Genomic DNA, 17103 nt, shown 5'->3' on the forward strand with positions numbered 1-17103 from the left:
GTCAAGTAGGAAAGCCTTCCCTTAATTCCAAATGTTGAAAAAAATTTTTTTTCTAGACCTTGAATTTAAAAGTTCTTAGTTTTATTCTTATCTCAAATTGGGGAAAATACTAAAACCAACCAAGCAAAGAAAAAAATCAAACCTACTCCAGTCACCAGTAATTCCTGAACATGTCACCCAGTAAAATACATGCTGTATAGTTTTTCTTATCTGGAAAAAAAAAAACAGACAGAAATCTTAGTTGAAAAATTTTTTCATACTTCTGGCAATCATCTAGGAAAAAATCTTTGTGAAAGAGTATACAGTCATGCACTGCATAACGACATTTTAGTTAATGATGGACTGCATATATGACGGTGTCATATTAGTACTGTCACATTAGTACCATGTAGCCTAGGTGTGTAGTAGGCTATACCATCTAGGTTTGTGTGAGTACACTGTGCTGTTCACACGATGATGAAATCGCCTGACAAGGTATCCCTGTTGTTAAGGGACGCGTGACTGCAGTCGTACTTTAGCTCCTATAAGAATTCTATAAACAAAGTTTTAGAAGGCTTAATGTTGTCAGCATTGTTCTCTCTGTTCTCTAGCAAGAAGTCCATAACCTTCAGCAGTGACTGAGAATTTTTATGTACTTGTGGTAGGCCTGTGGGGATACAGGGATTTGGAAAGCAAATTTCCTCCCCTTAGGGAGCTGACAATCTGGTTGAAGAGGCTAGATAGACTCAGGGAGCTGACAATCTGGTTGAAGAGGCTCGATAGACACGTTTAAAGGTAACTAATGTTATCTGGCAGTAAGTGCTGTATTGGAGTTACGGGGAGAGAAATTTTCTTAGGCTGATCAGTGAAGTAGTCATGGTAGTGGCGCTTGAGCTAGGTGGACCTTGAAGAATAGCTAAGGTGGGGTGGGGGTGGAAGGATAGAGAACTAGTAGTAAGATCAGTGGAGAGGGAGGGTATTTAAATCAATACCCAGACATTCTGCCCAAATCAACCAACAGTATAAACAGTATAAAGATAGGATTTTAAAATATTAATTAGTTCTTCACACTAAGACATGTAATAACAGAGATACAATATAAGAACATTTAGTAACATCCATGAATGTTGGGCACTTGTTAGCTAAGAGGCTTCATTTGGAGGAAGAAAATTAAAAAGAAGGCAAAGCTCTGTTTTTTGTTTTGTTTTACTATTAAAGTGAAATTGAGCAAGTCTTAAGGGTAAATTTAAAAGAATGGTGTATTTATATTTGGGTAAGTAGAATGAGCACTGAACTCTAGGAGTTTGGATACATATAAGTCAGTTCCTGAGTCTGATGCTGATTGGTTATTTGATCTTGGACAAGCCAATTTACTTGTTTCCTGTGACTCAGTTTTCTCATCTGTAAAATGAGAGACTTGAACCAGAGGATCCGGTAGGTTTTTGGTGACTCGCAAGTTTCTCATGTTCTTGAAAATGTTCTTGAAAATTTTGAAAGGAACTAGTTATATGCCTTCCATAATTAGGTAGGCCAGAAAAGTTTTTTGTTTGGTGTATAGCAGTGAATATACAGGGTTGTTTTTTTTTTCGTTTACTGCTGTTGAAGAAAAGAGCCTTAGATATACCCTAGAACGTTAGATATTATCTCTCTGCTAGTTATCGTTGTTGCCAGATGTGTGGAGAAAACAACTTGTTGGTCTGTGAGTACACTGGAAAAGTTGGAGTTAGAATACTGGAAGGTATAGTTTTCTTTTAAAGGCTTTAGTAAAACATTTTTACTTTTACAATTACAAAATTATCCCCAAAATACGAAATCACTGTAAGGATATTATTCATATTAGGTTAGCAGACACAGAAATTGCATGAAAATATGCTGAAATCCCCGCTACCCACCACTGTTAACATTTTGGTTATATTCTTCCTGATTTTTTCCCCATGTAAATAAATATATATAATATTTAACCAAAATGAGATTTTATACGTACTGCTTTGTAACCTACTTTACTGAACTTTATATTATTAATGCCTTTCCATATTAGTAAATAAGCATCTTCAGTATCAGTTCTTTTTTCTTTTTATTTTGAACTCATTTTAGACTTTCAGAAAACCTGCAAATATAGCACGAACATTTCTCTTCGATCCCTCATGGCTGCGTCCTCTAGTGTGGACGTCTTACACAACCATAGTGCAATTATCAGGGACAGAAAATTAATATTGATATTAACTGAATTGCAGAGCTTATTTGAATTTTACCAGTTTTCACACTGATCCCATCTAGGATCCTACATTGCTTTAATCATTTCTTCTTTGTCTCTTCCAGTCTGTAACAGTGTCTCTGTTTCTCCCTAATCTCTTCTAGTTTGTGAGTGTGTTTTGGTCTTTCCTTGTTTTTTTTGACCTTGACTTTTGAAGAGTATTGAGCAGTTGTTTTGTAGAATGTTCGTCAATTTGAGTTTGATGTTTTCTCATGATTGGAATGAGGTGTTATGCATTTTTGGCAAGAATAACACAAAAATGGTACCATATCCTTCTCAGTACATCATATTAAGGGATTCTTATATCAATATTTCTTATTACTGGTGATAATTTATTTTAAGCACTTGATTAAATTGGTGTCTACAGGGTTTCTCTACTTGATAGTTATCTTTTCCCTTTGTAGTTAATCTTCAGAGAGATACTTTGAGGCTATTCAGAATCATTTTAAATGGGTGTATTATATCTCACAGATTTTTTTAGAGGTTTTCCCCCCTTAATTGGAAAAGTAATGACATTTGTCTAACAAAATCAAACAATATAACATTGTTTAAAGTAAAGTATGAAATTCCTAGACCCTTTCCCCAGTTTCTTCTCTCCATGTAAGCACTGTTAACAGTTGGATGTTTCTCCTTCCAGATCATCAGTCTGTGTTTAGGAAAGCGCATGTATAGATGTACATGTACATGTCTTGAAATAGAAAACTCAAGTGCGGAGAGAATTTTAAAGTATGTATAACTTAGTTTGTGGGGTTTTTGTTTTTACAAAAATGAAATTATATTATTTAAAACTTGCTTCTTCCAGTCTGCAGTATTTTATGGCATTCTGACTGCATAGAATGGTATGGATGTATCCTTCTTGCTAGACATTGAGGTGGACTTCATTTTTTCACAGTTACAAGTGACATTTTAGTGAACACCCTGGAAAATATGTATCTTTGCACAGTTGGACAAGTATAACTAAATGATAGATTCTCTAGTTTCTTAAACTATTCCCCCGTTGATGGACATGCAGGTTTTTATTTTTTTGCTGTTGTAAATAACTTTGTGTATGAAATGTGTGGATTGAAAAAGCTGTAAAATGATTTTTTATGTATTATATATATATAATAAAAAATTGAAATAGTAAAAAAGGGTATACAGTGAAAAATAAATCCTTTCCAGGGTTCTTCCCACCATTAACAGTTTATTTTGAATCCTTCCAGAGATATTCTGTTCAAATGTAAGCATATATAGATGTATCTCCTTCACTTCATTCTCCTCCCTTTTCCCTTTATAAATAGGAGGATACTATACTCACTGTTCTGTACCTTTTGTTTTTTGTGTTTTTTTTTGAGGAGGATCAGCCCTGAGCTAACATGTGCTGCCAATCCTCCTCTTTTTGTTGAGAAAGACTGGCCCTGAGCTAACATCCATGCCCATCTTCCTCTGTGTTATGTGGGATGCCTGCCACAGCATGGCTTGACGTGCGGTGCATATGTCTGCACCTAGGATCCGAACCGGCGAACCCCAGGCCACCTAAGTGGAATGTGGGAACTTAACTGCTACACCACCAGGCCGGCCCCCTATACCTTTTGTTTTTTATTTAACAATATAACTTAAAGAGTGTTCCGGGGCCAGCCCCATGGCCGGGTGGTTAAGTTCCAGGGCTCCGCTTCGGTGGCCTGGGGTTTCACTGGTTTGGATCCTGGCTGTGGACATGGCACCACTTGTGAGGCCATGCTGAAGCGGCGTCTTATGTGCCACAACTAGAAGGACCTACAACTAAAAATATACAACTGTGTACGGGGGGGCTTTGGGGAGAAAAAGGAAAAATAAAATCTTTAAAAAAAAAAAAAGAGCATTCCATATTGGTACATATAGATCTGTGACCTCTCCCTTTTCATAATGACCACATTGAATTTATGTATAGTGATTTATTCAACTCTTGTTGTGAGACATTTAGGTTGTTTCCAGTCTTTTACTATTATAAATAATGTTGCAAATAAAATACTTATATATTTATTTCTTTTTACACATTTGAGTTTATCTGAGGAATAAATTCCTAGAAGTAGGAGTTTCTTGGTCAAGGATATATAAATTTAAAATTTTAATAACTGTCTCAAAATTGACCTTCAGAGAGGATGGACTAATTTAATTTCTATAATAATACGTAATTTTAACAATATATTTTACCTAAAGTTTTGTTGAGTTGCACTTGTTTATGGAGTCATATGGAGCTTCAGGAGAGCAACTTCAGAAAGCCCTATTTATAACCAAATATCTGTAACTTTCCTTAGTTACCTGTAATTGTTTATTTTTATTGCAGTAACATTGGTTTATAACATATAAATTTCAGGTGTACTTCATTATATTTCGATTTCTGTGTAGATTACATCATGTTCACCACCCAAATACTAGTTACCGTCTATCAACATACTGTGTGCCCAGTTACCCCTTTTGCCCTCCTCCCTCCCCACTTCCCCTCTCGTAACTACCAGTCTAATTTCTGTATCTATGTGTTTGTTGTTTTTGTCTTCTATTTATGAGTGAGATCATATGGTATTTTACTTTCTCCCTCTGACTTATTTCACTTAGCATAATACCCTCAAGGTCCATCCATGTTGTTGCAAATGGCAAAATTTCATCTTTTTTTATGGCTGAGTAGTATTCCATTGTGTATATATACCACATCTTTATGCATTAATCCCTTGATGAGCACTTAGGCTGTTTCCAGTTCTTGGCTGTTGTGAATAATACCGCAGTGAACATAGGGGTTCGTATATCTTTATGCATTCGTGTTTTCATGTTCTTTGAATAAATACCCAGAAGTGGAATAGCTGGATTGTATGGTAGTTCTAGTCTTTTTTTCCATAGTGCTTGCACCAGTTTCTGCTCTCACCAGCAGTGTGTGAAGAGTTCCCTTTTCTCTGCATCCTATCCAACACTTGTTATTTCTTGTCTTGTTAATTATAGCCATTTTGACAGGTACTAGGTGATACCTCCTTATAGTTTTGATTTGCACTTCTCTAATAATGAGTGATGTTGAACATCTTTTCATGTGCCTGTTGGTCATCTGTTTATCTTATTTGGAAAAGTGTCTGTTCAGATCTTTTACCCATTTTTTAATTGGGTTGTTAGTTTTTTTGTTGTTGAGATATATGAGTTATTTATATATTTTTGGATATTAACCCCTTATCAGATATATGGTTTGCAAATATCTTTTCCCAATTGTTAGGCTGTGTTTTTATTTTGTTGATGGTCTCTTTTGCTGTGCAGAAGCTTTTTGGTTTCATGTAGTCCCATTTGTTTATTTTCTCTGTTGTTTCCCTTGCATAACCAGGCATGGTCTTTGGAAATATGCTAAGGTCAGTGTCGAAGAGTGTACTGCCTGTGTTTTCTTCAAGAAGTTTTATAGTTTCATGTCTTACATTCAAGTCTTTAATCGATTTTGAGTTAACTTTTGCATAGGGTGTGAGATACTGGTCTACTTTCATTCTTTTTTTTTTTTTTAATTTTTCCTTCTTCTCCCCAAAGCCCCCCAGTACATAGTTGTATATTTTAGTCGTGAGTCCTTTTAGTTGTGGCATGTGGGATGCCGCCTCACCATGGCCTGATGAGTGGTGCCAGGTCCACCCCTAGGATCTGAACTGGCAAAACCTCGGGCCGCCAAAGCAAAGTGCGCAAACTTAACCACTTGGCCACGGGGCTGACCCCTACTTTCATTCTTTTGCATGTGGCTGTCCAGTTTTCCCAGCATCATTTCACAACATGTTTATTTAATTTATTTATTTATTGAGTTCATAATAGGTTACAACATTGTGAAATTTCAGTCGTACGTTATTACTTGTCTGTCACCATATAAGCCAACACCGTTTATTGAAGAAACTTTCCTTTCTCCATTGTATGTTCTTGGCTCTCTTGTTGAAAATTAGCTGTCCAAAGATGTGTGGATTTATTTCTGGGCTCTTGATTCTATTCCATTGATCTGTGTGTCTGTTTTTGTGCCAGTACCATGCTGTTTGATTACTTTAGTTTTGTGGTATTTTGAAATCAGGGAGTGTGATACCTCCAGCTTTGTTCTTTTTTCTCAGGATTCCTTTGGCTATTTGGGGTCTTTTGTTGTTCCATGTAAATTTTAGGATTCTTTGTTCTGTTTCTGTGAAGAATGTCGTTGGAGCTTTGATAGGGATTGCATTGAATCTGTATATTGCTTTAGGCAGTATGGACTTTTTTTTTTTCTTAAAGATTGGCACGTGAGCTAATATCTGCTGCCAATCTTCCTTTTTTTTAATTTCTTTCCTTCTTCTCCCCAAAGCCCCCCAGCACACAGTTGTGTATTCTGGTTGCAGGTCCTACTAGTTGTGCTATGTGGGACGCCGCCTCAGCATGGCTTGACGAGTGATGCCATGTCCGTGCCCAGGATCCAAACCAGCAAAACCCTGGACCGCCGAAGTAGAGTGCATGCCCTTAACCACTTGGCCACAGGGCTGCCCTATGGACATTTAAACTATGTTAATTCTTACAATCCAAGAGCACAGGGTATTTTTCCATTTCTTTGTGTCCTCCTCAATTTCTTCCAACAATGTTTTATAGTTTTCATTGAACAGGTCTTTCACCTCTTTGGTTAAATTTATTCCTAGGTTTTTTTTGTTTTTGTTTTCTTTGCAATCGTCAATGGGATTATGTTCTTAATTTCTTTTTCTGCTACTTCAATGTTAGTGTATAGAAATGCAACTGATTTTGTATGTTGATTTTGTATCCTGCAACTTTACTGTATTGATTTATTATTTCTAGAAGTTTGTTGGTGGATTCTTTAGGGTTTGCTCTATATAAAATCATGTCATCTGCAAGTAGTGACAGTTTCACTTCTTCCTTTCCAATTTGCATCCATTTTATTTTTCTCGCCTGATTGTCCTGGCTAGGACTTCCAATACTATGTTAAATAAGAGTGGTGAAACTGGGCATCCTTGTCAGGTTCCTGTTCTTAGAGAGGTTGCTTTCAATTTTTCTCCATTGAGTATGATATTAGCTGTGGGTTTGTTCTGTATGGTCTTTATTATGTTGAGATACTTTCCTTCTATACCCATTTTATTCAGAATTTTTTGTTTTTTTTTTTTTTTGAGGAAAATTAGCCCTGAGCTAACTACTGCCAATCCTCCTATTTTTGCTGAGGAAAACTGGCCCTGAGCTAAGATCCATGCCCATCTTCCTCTATTTTATACATGGGATGCCTACCACAGCATGGCTTTTGCCAAGCGGTGCCCTGTCCGCACCCAGGATCTGAACTGGCGAACCCCGGGCTGCTGAGACGTGGTATGTTCAAACTTAACTGCTGTGCCACTGGCCTGGCCCCTTATTCAGAGTTTTATCATAAATGGATGCTGTATCTTGTCACATGTTTTCTTTGCGTCTATTGATATGATCGTGTGAATTTTTTTATTGATGTCATAATAGTTTATAACATTGTGAAATTTCAGTTGTACGTTATTGTTTGTCACCATATATATGTGCCCCTTTAATCCTTATGCCCACCCCCAATCCCCTTCCCCTCTGGTAACCACTGGTGTGTTCTCTTTGTCCATGTATTTGTTTGTCTTCCACATATAAGTGAAATCACGCAGTGTTTGTCTTTCTCTCTCTGGCTTATCTCACTTAACATAATACCCTCAAGTTCCATCCATGTTGTTGCAAATGGCATGATTTTGTCTTTTTTTATGGCTGAGTAGTATTCCATTGTGTATATATACCACATTTTCTTTATCCAATCATCAGTTGATGGGCACTTGGATTGCTTCCACGTCTTGACTGTTGTGAATAATGTAGCAGTGAACATAGGGGTGCATAAGTCTGATTTCCTGATTTCGGCTTCTTTGGATAAATACCCAGTAGTGGTATAGTTGGGTAGTATGGTATTTCAATTTTTTATTTTTTGGGAGATCTCCATACTGTCTTCCATAGTGGCTGCACCAGTTTACATCCCCACCAGCAGTGGATGAGGGTTCCCTTTTCTCCACACCTTCTCCAACATTTGTTATTTTTAGTCTTAGTGATTATAGCCATTTTAACAGGCGTAAGGTTGTATCTTAGTGGAGTTTTGATTTGCATTTATCTGATGATTAGTAATGTTGAACGCCTTTGCATGTGCCCATTGGCCATCTGTATATCTTCTTTGGAAAAATGTTCATATTCTCTGCTCATTTTTTGATTGAGTTGTTTGGTTTTTTTTCTTGTTCAGTTGTATGAGTTCTTTATGTATTTTAGAGATTAATCCCTTGTTGGATGTTTGATTTTCAAGTATTTCTTTCCAGTTTGTGGTTTTCCTTTTTGTTTTGTTCCTGGTTTCCTTTGCATCGCAGAAACTCTTTAGTCTGATGATGACCCACTTACTTGTTTTTTCTTTTGTTTCCCTTGCCTGAGTAGACATTGTATTCAAAAAGATCCTTCTAAGACCAATGTCAGGGTGTACTGCCTTTATTTTCTTCTAGGACTTTCATGGTTTCACGTCTTACCTTCAAGCCTTTAATCCATTTTGAGTTATTTTTTTGTGTATGGCAAAAGATAATGGTCTACCTTAATTCTTTTGTACGTAGCTGTCCTGTTTTCCCAGCACCATTTATTGCCTAAGGTTTGTAGGTTCAGATCCCAGGTGTGGACCTACAGACTGCTCCTAGGCCCATGCTGTGGCAGCATCCCACATATAAAATGTAGGAAGATTGGCACAGATGTTAGCTCAGGGATAGTCTTCCTGAAGCAAAAAAGAAAAAGAAAACAAAACCAAAAAACCAAAGTTCATGTGATTTTTATTCTTCATTTTGTTAATGTGGTGTATCATGACAAATTGAAATGGCAAGCAATAGGATGTATTGGAGTATATGAGGAAGCTATTTGGTATAAACCTAATTCAGCCTGACTTTGTTTTTTCCAAAAGGGCCTGACTGTGGCCATTGAGCATGCATTGTCTATCTGCTTAGGCATTTTGAGACAAAGGTGCAACTTCCCTCCCCCTCCCAATGTTGGCATCTCCTTAAAGATTAAGCATCTTTCCTTAGGCTGGGAACTGATTGCAGTGCTCATCTGTGACCGTCCAGCTTGAGGCAAAAGACCTGCCACCCTGGGGGGTTCACCAAGACAGCAGACCTGTCTGCTGTTTCTATCAATCGCTGTGCCGACAGAGCAGCCTCGTGACTATTGTAAAAGGGACATTTCAATCATATGTGAAACATCCTCTTTGAGGGTATATAACCACCTTGTATACCCCCACTTCTTTGGAGTGCTCTGTTCCTTTGTGGAAAGACTCTCCCGGGTTATAATCCTCAGATTTAAGCTCAGAATAAACTCACCCAAATTTTCATTTATAGATTGGTTATGGATTATTTTTGTCGACAGTTCTTGGCGTAGTCGGTAGGATTTCAGAGAAACCCACCAGAGGCCACCTGGAATCTACACTGAACCAGCATTCGGTACCAATAAGGGCCCATTGAGACCCCTGGATCACTGCATTCTTCAGGTGACCCTGGTGAGTTCTCCTGAAACCTGGACCTCCTTATTTTAAGTTGACGGTCCAAGAGTTTATATGAGCTGGGTAAGGTCTTAAGACTGGAGGTTTTTAAGGGGTATCAGTACACACCCTAGGTAAGAGGAACCTAGGAGGAATTTGCTAGGCCAGAGGGAGCCTAGAGGGAAGTTCCTAGGCCAGAGGAGCCTAGAGGGAACTTCCTAGACCAAGAGGAGCCTAGAGGAACTTGGGAGTGAATGGAGAAGGCTGTCGTTTTTAATTTGGCTTTAAATTGGAAAGAGTTGTGTTTATAAAGTCTGAACAAACTGCTTAATAGAGAAATGAGAGACTGAACGTGTTCAGCTCTGAAGAAAAGGGACACTTGCTCCTCCCGGCCTTTACCAAAAGGCGCCCTTAGGTGACTAAGGACCTCAGCGGGAGTGTCAGAGGATCAATCCTTGCGATGTGCAGTGGTCCCATAGGGAAATCCACTCTCATTCACGGTAATTAATTACAGGCTTGTCCGGGGACGCGCACATAAGGGCTGGTCACCCGACGCTCCAAGCCCCACGGTGGTTTTAGACTGCCGGAGGAGAAACCGAGGCACGTAAGAGAGTGTGTACGACCTTTCTATAGGGAGTAACACTCACAAGCAGCACACTTCTGACCCACTACACTGTCCCTAGAAGTTGTTCGGACTTGATAACAAAACAAAATTAAAAGAGAAGTGGGAAATTGAGCTGCTAAAACAGCCCGATCCATTCCCAAATGGGCAGCCTCTCCTCCAGACTCCGGTTGGCTTCATGCTGTGATTGAACAAAGGGGGATCCCAAGCCAGATTGCTAAGGCCAAAAGAAAGAAACAGAAAGAGGAAAAAACTGGGAAGACAAGTTTTTCCACCGCAGTCTGCTATGAGAACAGAAATTTAAGGAAAAATCTTTGTTTTGTCTGTTGTGTGTCTATATACGTTACAAAAGTTTTTGTATTTTATCTCCGGATGGTATGATTTCTAAAGAGCTCTATTCCATTGAATTAAAGTAAGTGCTTACAAAAAGTTTTTCTGAATAGAACTAACCCAAATGTCTTTAAAGTTTATGGTGTGAATTAGGGCTGCCCCAGGAGAGAAGCCCAGGGCATCCTCACCTACATGCCGATGTATATGACCGGATTCGTATCTAAAGTTATACAACTGCACAATAACCTGACCCCATCTGCGCTGAAATCATTTAATGACTTTTTACATCATCCCTTGCTACAGGAACCCCAGTGGGGGGATTTTCAAGGTTATGGCTCCTTTTCTTTCATCTCTCTTAAAGTTACAATGGCTATTTTTGTCTCCTTTTGAGTTTTGCAACCGGGAAACAAAGAAATCTTCAAAGAGTCAAAGGCTCCACCCCTGGGAGCCCCAACTTTGGGTTTCTGGGCCTGATCACCCTGGCGACCCCAAGTGGGGTGCCCTCTCTTGACGGTTGACTCATTGAGTATTTTAGCCACCTACTGAGTCAGTTATGAGGGTAGGAGACCTGTGATTTATTCTGTGAACTGTCCTGCTGGGGTTGTGTGTCTCTTATCTTGATAACCCTCTGGAAAAGGCCATGAGGGCAAGGTCTGATCTCTTCTTTTCCTTTCTTTGTCTGTTTTGTTCATCATCTCCTCTGTTGTCACCAAGTCGAGGTTAAGTTCAGGCTGGACCTGAGCAGAACCTGGACCTTCTATAAAATTGAAAACTTGAAAACCTTTTGCCAGGGACTTAACTCTCAACCCTGGTGCTGGAAGCCTCAGCCTCCAGCCAGTTCCAGGCCTTTGCCTCCTTCTTCCCTGCCTCACCTTGTGCTGGCTTAGGGACAAAGTGCCCCAGCTAAGTGGGACTTGACTAAATCTTGTAACTATGCTGACACCCGCAATCAGGCTCTGCACCCTTTTCCAGTCCAATGTGAGTCGGACACTGGCTTTACTGCCATGGGGAATGCCCTAAGCATCCCCAGAGACTCACCACTCGGGTGCATTCTAACTAATTAGAAACACTTTCAATTGGATGGGTTATGCCCCAGAAACTCCAGCTGGGAGAAAACTTGAGGGGTTTCCCTGTGCCTTTATGATGTAGTTGGACAGGTAGATCAACCTGGAATGTCATTCAAGTTACAATCCAGTTTCTGGGAAATCAAGAGTAACTGTCCTTGGAAAATCCTTGCAAGACTGGAAATACAGCTCTAGAGGCAATTCAGATTCCACCCAGTTCCTTTATCTCAAAAAGGATTATCATCTCCCCTCTACAAGAACTACTACAGATTGAAAATAGTCTTCTTGTCAGAGTTGTAAGTATTTGCATACGATGCAGGCATGCAGCCTGGGTTTGCCAGTCAAAATAAGTTCACGTTGTCTGTTAGAAATTCAGCAAAATAATAGCTTTAAATGATGACCAGTTTTGTCTAATGTCTCATGAAGTTTTAGTGGGTACAATAACTGTTTTATGGTCTGTATACTTGGGAAAAAAAAAAACAGCTTCCAAATTATTTTTCATAACAATCTTGAGATTTGCCAAGTTAAGTTAAATGATAAAAATCTGAGCATCTGGGTCATCTTTGGATTGGATAGAACACAAACATTATTGCTAAACATATCTACGTTATCTGCTTTTGGCTTATTGCAGAGGGGCTAAAAGTCTTTGGATCTGTTACTGTAAAGTGGTGTGTTTCTAGAAATTATGAAGTGTTTAGAATGCTGACATAAAAGACAATTCATAATTGCTTACCTTTTTAGTGTTTACTAGGGTCTGTTAAGGGTTAAAAGTTCTAATTAACATATATAATTAAAGCTCCTGGAAATTAATAAGGAAAACAGCTCTATACTCAAGGAAAGTAAGGTGTAAGTTTTCAGTAAAGAAGGTATAAAGAATGGAAATATTTTGTTTGATTGGTTAAGAAAGATAAATTTGTCCTAAAGTACTAGGAGGAAAAAGAAAAAAGGACATGGGACAAATGCTGAATGCAAAAGAAAGTTATAGAAGGTTTGTGAAGGAAATTGTGAGAAGAGTTTTATGCCTGGTCAAGTTGGTTAAGATTGAAATGAATCTAATTAAGTAAATGGGTTTTAATATGAAAAAGTAAACTGGTACAAAAATTAAAATTTGGCTTTCTCTCTTAAAAGGATAATTTTCTTAAACTCTTAGTCTGCTCTTGATAAAGAGATTATAAAAGGTTTTTCCTTCTGAGTAAGTTTACAAAAGATCTATGTTTTGTTGTATCTATGTTTATGTTTCCTAGGTGCAAAAAGACAGAGGTCTCTCTATTAAGGTTATTTTTTTGCTGTTGATACATAAACATTGTTTCACAGTGAGCGTTGTTTAAATAAATGTTTTAAAAATCTTTTGATATTTTTGACAAGCTTCTCTCTCTCAAAAAAAATATTCAAGTCCTAAATAAAGGTTTTCCTTTGACCTGAAAGAAGGAGGAGAATTTCTCTGAGGATTTTCAGAGGGTCCCTGGGACTTCACAGAGAAATTTGTGCACTCTTCCTATAAGGTGGAAGATTCTAAACTAATTAGGCTTATTTGGTCTGTTAAATTACATTGGAAGCATTGTCAGATAAGTAATGATAATCTTTCTTAGTTGGTATTATGTGGGTAAATGTTACTGATATAAGTGTTTGAAAATTATATAACATTCCTAAAATTCTGATCTGTCCTGGTTATCAGTCATAATTCTAATTATTATTACTAGGAGTGTTGTATGTCACAGAGGTAACCAAGTTTCTCTGTCAATTGTCATTTTTAAGTCTTTTGTTGTTTACAGTTAGTTGTTTTACTCTGATGCCTTTTGCTTTTGCAAGTATGTCTCATCTTCAGAGGAATTCATGGAAAAGACTCTGACACTTACTCTGGATTACAGTTTTCTGATAAACTTTCAGATCATAGAACTCAACTGGGTAAGAAATTACAGAACTCTAATGGAAAAACTGATGAACTCATAAAACTGCTAACAGAAGATTACGATCAAGAACTGATTATACAGGACTGAATGAACTGAGGATGATTATAAATTTTTTTATGACTTTTGTTTGAAATATTGTTGATTTTTTGATGTTTTGCTTTGTTTTTTCAGATTTAAGAAAATCTTTTTTCTCTTATCCTAACTATGACTTTTGGCAATTTGGTGAAATTATACCTTTGTGAGCAAAGCTGAAACATTTCTCTCTTTTTCTCCCTATCTGATCCCTCCAGAGTTTGGAAACCTAGTAAGTGAGTGAGTATGGTTATTTCCTGGCAATATAGTTATTTGCATAAGTTCAATAAGAATCTGTTCTCCTTATAACAGGACACATTTGTTATCTTACCAAAACTTTGACTGGAATGTCATATTTGAGAGAAACATACAGACTCAGATATGACAATACTGCCTTTAAGGAATAAGGTTGATTTTCTGGAAATAAAGCCACTTGGAAATATGGGCCTGCTACCTTGCTTTACAGAGAGAGATTCCAGCAATCTTACCTGGTGAGTAAAGAAGCTTGCTTATCTGGCAGGTGCAATGAACCTTGAAATATTTTAGGAAATCTCAAGAAAGGAGAGAAATTCACCCAAATCTAAGGCATTGCAGGCAAGGCCTGATGGCACAAATCCTTGGCGTGGCTTTCCTGGCCTCAAGAGGTCTTTAAAGTTCAATCTGAGATTCCTTATAAAATTCTAGCAAAACAGATTTAAGAGCCTATGTGATCAATTGCTATTCTTGCTGCACTTATGTAAATAATTGGGCCAAGTTTCTTGAAACTAAACTTATATTGCAAACCAATTAGTCTTAATTTGGCTATCTTTGGTAAAAATGAGGGTGATTTTAGAGAGAAGAATTATGTTTCAGTGAAAAACTATAATACGCATTTGTGGATATTAGATCCTAGTTCTGTTAATTGTCTTTGAGGCTTTTTCTACCTGTGAACTGGACTGGATCCTGAATTCTTCTACTGAAATATCTGGTTACAAACCCCCAAACTAATGTTTTCAATTTTTACCTCATTTTCATTTGGAATCATTGAGAATTGAACCTGCTCTTTTTCCTGAAGCCTTGCAAACTGAAGCTGAACGACTTGATAGAAACTTAAGAGAGATTCCTGTCTGTTGCTGTGTAAGCTGTAAGCCACTCAAAAGAGATACCTGAATGCCTGATGACACCATCAGAGACATTTCATGCTGCAAAATTAAAAGGCGTAAACTCATGGTTTCACATTTCTCATTTGAAAAAGGCTTCACCACCTGAGTGGACTTCAACTCCAGTCTCTGACACCCGCCTTCAACTAACCAAGATGAATATCTCCAAACCAGGATGAGAAGAAGACGACATCTGTTGTAGACAGCTATCCCAAGATTCCGGACCAGGCCTGTACTCCTAACCTCACATCTCATTATTTAAACCCTGGACAAATTTCCTTTTCTGATAGGGACTATGACTAAGAATTCATTTCAGACCAATCCTTTTAAAAATGCTGAGTTATTACTGTTACTGTACTTGTTCTATAATAATATACAATGTAAATGTGAAGTGTCATAGAAAAGCACATATACAATGTTTGCACAACAATCTAAAATTAATTGAAAATTATATAACATATGAAATGCTTCCTCTGTTAATATGTATATAATTCTATGCTTGTCCACTATTTCCCCCCAATGCGGACGACTAGGCAAATAAATGAGATAAAAGCCTAGCACCGAGGGACTTGATGGACCCAGGGCAGGCAGCAACCACCCTGGCGCCAAGGGGCAATATCTTGATCATCAGTGCTTTCTATCGAAAGATTAGAGATCAAAAGGGGGAAATGACAAATTGAAATGGCAAGCAATAGGATATATTGAAGTATATGAGGAAGCCATTTGGTATAAACCTAATAAACTCACCCAAATTTTCATTTATAGATTGGTTATGGATTATTTTTGTCGACAGTCACATTGATTGATTTTGACTTATGGATGTTGAACCATTCCTGCATCCCTGAAATAAATCCCACTTGATCATGGTGTATGATGTTTTTAATGCTTTGTTGTATTCGATTTGCTGCTGTTTTGTTGAGGATTTTTCCATTGGTGTTCATGAATGTTATTGGCTTGTAATTTTCTTTTTTTATGTTGTCCTTGTCTGATTTTGGTTATCAGGGTAATTTGACCTCATAAAATGAGTTAGGAAGCTTCCCCTCTTCAATCTTTTGGAAGAGTTTTAGAAGGATAGATGTTAAGTCTTCTTTGAATCTTTCATAGAATTCACCAGGGAAGCCTTCTGATCTTTGACTTTTATTTTTGGTCAGGCTTTTGATTACTGTTTTGATCTCCTTACTGGTGACTGGTCTATTCGAATTCTCTATTTCTTCTTGATTCAGTTTTGGAAGGCTGTATGATTCTAAGAATTTATCCATTTCTTCTAGATTATCTATTGTGTTGGTGTATAGCTTTCCATAGTATTTTCTTATAACCTTTTGGACTTCTGAGTTGTCTGTTGTAGTTTCTCCTCTTTCATTTCTGATTTTGTTTGAGCTCTCTTTTTCTTGGTGAGTCTAGCTCCAGGTTTATCAATTTTGTTTATCTTTTCAAACCAGCTCTTTGTTTAGTTGATTTTTGTCTTTTGCTTTATTAGTCTCTATTTCATTTATTTCAGCTCCGATTTTTATTATTTCCTTCCTTCTACTCACTTTTGCCTTTATTCTTCTTTTTCTACTTTTTTTAGGTACACAGTTACATTGTTTATTTGAGATTTTTCTTGTTTGCTGAGGTAGGCCTGTATTGCTCTATAATTCCCTCTTAGAACTGCTTTTGCTGTATCCCCTAAGTTTTGATATGTCATGTTTTCGTTTTCATTTGTCTCCAGATATTTTTTTGTTTCTCCTTTAATTTCTTCATTGACCTAATTGTTGTTCAGTAGCATTTTATTTAATCTCCCCATATTTGTGGCTGTTCCAATTCTCTTCCTGTAGTTGATTTCTAGTTTCATACCATTGTGGTCAGAAAAGATGCTTGGTATTATTTCAGTCTTCTTAAATTTATTGAGACTGTTTTGTGGCCTAAATTGTGATCTGTCCTGTGGAATGCTTCATATACATTTGAAAAGAATGTGTATTCTGCAATTTTTAGATGGTATGTTCTGTCTGTATCTACTAAGTCCACATAGTCTAATGTGTCATTCAAGGCCAGTGTTTCCTTATTGATCATCTGTCTGGATCATCTATCCATTGGTGTATTTGGAGTATAAATCCCCTACTATTATTATCTTCCTCTCTATTTCTCCTTTTATATCTGTTAATTGCTTTATATATATGTAGGTGCTCCTATGTTGGGTGCATACATATTTACAAGTGTTATATCCTCTTGTTGGATTGTTCCTTTCATCATGATGTAGTGGCCTTCTTTGTCTCTTAT

The 17103-nt window shown here is 37.5% G+C and overlaps 1 protein-coding gene across 1 annotated transcript in view; it reads left to right on the forward strand.

Moving 5' to 3' along the window:
* The window catches only part of UBR1 (ubiquitin protein ligase E3 component n-recognin 1), a 166584-nt gene that overhangs the window by 9025 nt on the left and 140456 nt on the right, over positions 1 to 17103 (forward strand). The window lies entirely within an intron of this gene.

Source organism: Equus asinus, chromosome 2 (assembly GCF_041296235.1).
Source record: "Equus asinus isolate D_3611 breed Donkey chromosome 2, EquAss-T2T_v2, whole genome shotgun sequence".
Lineage (NCBI taxonomy): Eukaryota > Metazoa > Chordata > Mammalia > Perissodactyla > Equidae > Equus > Equus asinus.